Raw genomic sequence first — 4,586 nt, 5'->3', positions numbered from 1 at the left:
GGGCAGTGTCACTGGCCCTCATATGTGGGATCCGAACCGGGGCCCTCTGGCGTCCCAAGCCAGCTCTTAACCAACACGCCACTCGGCCGGCCCAGGCCATTTTTCTATTAGTTGTGTTTTCTTAGATCAATTTGTGTGAACTCTTCATATATTAAGGATATAGCCCTTGGTCATACTTGTGATGAACATTTTTCAAAGATTAGCCAAAACCTCCATTTATACTTCACATGACATAATTTCCAGAGCTATCACCTCCTTTTAAATGCATTCACGTTTATCACTGTCCATAAGTCCTAAACTTATGCTCATTTCTCCCTTAAACTGGTATTGGTATTTTGGTTGTAAAACATGAACCTGAGACTCAAGGTACTCTGTCCTTTCATTCATGACAATCCTGTTCAACCTAATCCCCTCAGTTTACTTTATCTAAGAAATATCTTTCACCTCATAAGAGAATTGAAAGTAGTTAGGATTCAATCCAATGGCTAATGACAAGGAGAGAAGGTGCGGTATGACTACATGGAAGAAAACTTTCCTTCCCCAGGTGTGCCATGGGCTACACTTCAATCTACTCTTGGAAGAATTAATGCCTTATTTCTAAACTATGTCTATTAGACAGCTAATTAAAGGCTGCTAGGTTTACTCAATACACATATCAAGTAAATAATGGTAATGGGATGATTGCTGGCCTGAGTTCCAGGAAACAGAGTTTAGATGTGGCTCTGCCACCTTTCTAGAATCTTATTTCCTTCCAGGCTATAAAATGAGAATCAAGCTAGGTGATCTTTAGGCTTCATTCCAGCTCTGAAATTCCACAACTTGTGATTGTTTTCTAAAACAAAGATTGCATTCCCCACCCCCCCACACCCCCAAAATCATCTTCTGAGATTGCCATATCTGTTTTAGAAAGACTGCACGTGGGGAATTGTCAATTTTTAATGGCTGCAGATGTTTTACAGATGTTAAAGATACAATGCTTGTACTGATAGCTGGCTTTGAAATCTTGAACAAATAAATGCATGCTTAGAAGTTTCCAGCATTCATATAGTGTATCTGTTGAGTCTTTCATGTTTTAAGAAGCTAATACAAACTGATGACTCTTCTGAAGTCAGTAGAAGCTCTAAACTCAGCTTAAGCATGTGCCAGTTTATTGCTAATAGAAAAATCTGGGCAATTTTTATCCCCTCAGTACAAAGTTAATCAAGCAAGCCTATTTTTAAACAGCATGTAAACTATTTAATTCTTGGGGTCTAGGTCATGTGCATAGTTCGGGAGAATGTTAAACTTTATATGAAACAGATTTCAACCATATTATTTTTATGCATTGAATGTGGTTATTTAAACAATGTATTGATGGATCCATTGGCTATTGCTGGGGGAGATAGCTTTGTAGTCACTTAGCTTTCTTCCAAATAATAAAATATTGTAATTTAACTTTTATAATAATTAAATTATAATCATGCATATAAATGTTTATATGTGTTTGTGATAATAATGACTTATATTTGAAGACATAAAGTGGTTTTATAACATGTTTGTAGCTACCTGGATTGAATCTGAAACCCCTGGATTTACTTAACTTCCTGAAGAAAGAAACAATAATATGAAGGTAGATGCTATTGAAAAAGTCAACTAGAAGCAGTAAATGTCAAAATGTACCTTAAAATGGCATCTCTAATTATAAACTGACACTAGCAAAGCACTGGCAGTTTCCATGATAGTACATGAATTCACAAGCTCCCGCAGCTGCCATCCAAAGCTCCTTTCTCGTCTCCATTTGCTTATCCTTAATGACATTTGATCAATCAACAGTAAAAATGCTGGTGTTCTCATAAGCCACCTTACAGTTTAAAACCCTGACTGCTTCATGTTCTCCTGAAAGCGGAGCGGGGAGAGCAGCAAGTTCTTCAGAATGAGACCTGTGCTTATCAATCACAGCAGCAGCAGCAGCAGCTGGGAAAATGGCCTATGCAGAGGTGAATGCTGGTTCATCCACTGGGACAGGAACAGCCGTTTCTGCCTAAAATGGAGGCATAACCATTCAGGCAGCTGGAGAGACTTCTGAAAACTGGAAAGACTAGGTTTCCAGGGTTTGGGCAATGAAGCAGAGAGAATGTAAGTTTATGAAAAGCAGACAAGAGGATAGCTTCAGGTTAGTTTAAAAATGGAATCTGGGGAGCTCTTACACAGAGAAAAACAAGACAGGCTGAATCACGGTGGGGAGCAAATGGAAGAAAAGCGTGACTCTGAGAGCCTTGTTGATAGAGAAATAAAGGCAATCAAGTGAAAACCCCAGCCCCTGGCACAACCTCACAGAAAGTCTGCCTGGATGTTTGTACAGCTGGATAAACCCCGCGGCAACACAAGTAGTCCCCCTTCTGTTGAGTCCCTTCAGCTACGTGTCCCTCCCCTGAACCTCCCATGGGAAACCCCTTTCCTCAGTGTCCTCTACAGTTTTGTCACTCCAAGTGTGGTGTGAGGACCAGCAGCTTCGAGTCACCTCCTAATGGATTCTGTATTAGACATGCTGCATGGTGGCTGCAACTCAGATGTACTGAACTAAACTGCCATTTTCCCAGATCTGCGGCTGATTGATACGCCCATTAAAGTTTGAGAAGCACTGCTCTTCAACATACACAATGTGCTGCCTGAGAGATTTTACTGTTGCATACAAAGATGGTGAAAAGATTATAAGTATCCACCATGTATTCATTTTCTCAACAGATTTTCATTAAGCACAGCGAGCATCCCACAGGCCCTAGTTAGCGCTTGGCTACCATTTACTGAACACTATTCTGTGCTCTCTTGTTGTGTGAGGTGCTAGGGTTACAAAGATAAGTAAGACATCATCCCTGCCCTTAAGGACATCATAGACATATTAGAAAGTGGTTGAAGCAAAAGTTATTCTTTTAATGATAAAAATATGCATGTGGCATTAAGGTTACAAGAGAAGTGGTAGGGGGTGCATGTGAGGAAGGTGATAATCAAGTTTTATAGAAATGGAAAGGCTTTTATAAAGGAGGTGTGCTGGAGCTGAATCTTGGAAGAAAGAATATAGTTTTTTCTTTTTTCCAGGTGGACCACGGGGCATTGAAGGTGGCAGGGGCAGGATGGCAGGAGTAGAGGGAAGGGTAGACAACGCAGAGGGAACAATTTTAACAAAGGTTTAAGGACAAGCAACAGGTTGGCCTATTCAAATAGTCTTAAGTGGCTCCATATGGCTGGATTACAGGTTTTGAGAGGCTGGATTGGGGTTTGGTGGTCAGAGAAAAGGCTGGACAGTTTGAGAGGGGCCAGATGTAGAGGGTCTTGTGGACTAATAACCTTGGGATTGATCTGATAGAGCAGCAGTATTGGGAGGCAATGAAGGGTTTTAAGCTAGGCAATAACAGGATCTTATCTGTGTTTTAGAAACATCACTGTGAGGGATGTTTGGGGAACGGTGATTGGCCAACTTGGCTGTAGCACGAAGTACACGGAGAAAAGCCACGGCAGATAAGGCTGGACATGTAACTTTGGTCCAGATCATAGAAAATACTGCCTGCCTGCCATGTTTTGTGCTTTGTAGGCAGTGGGAGCCACTGAAAACTTCTAAGCAGGAGAGTACTTTAGATGAGAAAGAGACTAAAGACAGAGGGCCAGTTAGGAGGTTATTGCAACAATTTAGGCAAGAAGTAAAAAGAACCTGATGACTCCATGAATAGAAATGAAGGGATAGACTCAAAAGACAGGTGCATCATTATAAACACAGTTTCAGTACTCATTTTAGGATGGTACAATTTTATACATAAATCAGATCTTTATAAATGTCTCCATTTTCACATCCTAATATAGCCTTTACTTCTGCACCAACCACGGAGATGCTCTTAAAGCTCTTTAGGTCATTAAGCAAACAAGGCTCTGGTTGATACAGCTCTAGGTTCATAGCTCAGCTCTAAATGGAAACTGCATGCCCCACAGTCTCCCAAACTCAGACTAGGAATCTTGTCACGGAATTGTTCTCTATTCACCTCTTTTTATTGCTCCCCCCATATGATTATAGGGAAACTTCTTGGTTATTCCTCACTCATTTTCAGGTAAATGGCATTCCCTTTTCACATTTCCAGCCCCTGTTCTACTTCCTTGTGCTTTAGTCACACGTCAGGATCATGGATTTCACTAGGTGGCAAGGGGACCAAAGTCACATTTCCAGGTCTTAGGTTTTTTTAAAACAAAGAGTGTGAGTGAATTGTAGGGTAGGTACAACTTGGTCACATTTCACATACTTCAACCACTGCCAGACTCAGTTTTCACATGATTTGGGGCTATGGAGCTATATTGCTGGTGTTCGATTTTTCTGAATTTCTTCAGAAAGTATGCAATTCCAAGTATGTCAGTTTCACAATATAAAATAAATATAAAATATTTATAATTTGGGACAAACATCGTGCTTGGTCTGACTTCCAAAATCAATAATTCCAAATGGCCATTTCTATACACACACACACACACACACACACACACACACACACGCAAGATCTGACAATTAAGTTCATGAACTTGTTGCAATGATGTTGCTAACCTTTTTTGATATCAGAGAGATTATT

At 40.4% G+C, this 4,586-nt stretch overlaps 1 protein-coding gene across 8 annotated transcripts in view; it reads right to left on the bottom strand.

The window, feature by feature from the left end:
• Positions 1-4,586, bottom strand: part of ANKS1B (ankyrin repeat and sterile alpha motif domain containing 1B) — a 985,090-nt gene that overhangs the window by 554,465 nt on the left and 426,039 nt on the right. The gene's annotated exons all lie outside the window — the stretch shown is intronic.

The sequence above is a fragment of the Hipposideros armiger genome, unplaced genomic scaffold (assembly GCF_001890085.2).
Source record: "Hipposideros armiger isolate ML-2016 unplaced genomic scaffold, ASM189008v1 scaffold_63, whole genome shotgun sequence".
NCBI lineage: Eukaryota > Metazoa > Chordata > Mammalia > Chiroptera > Hipposideridae > Hipposideros > Hipposideros armiger.
Note: the sequence above shows the minus strand (reverse complement) of the source record. Positions and strands in the feature narration are given on the sequence as shown.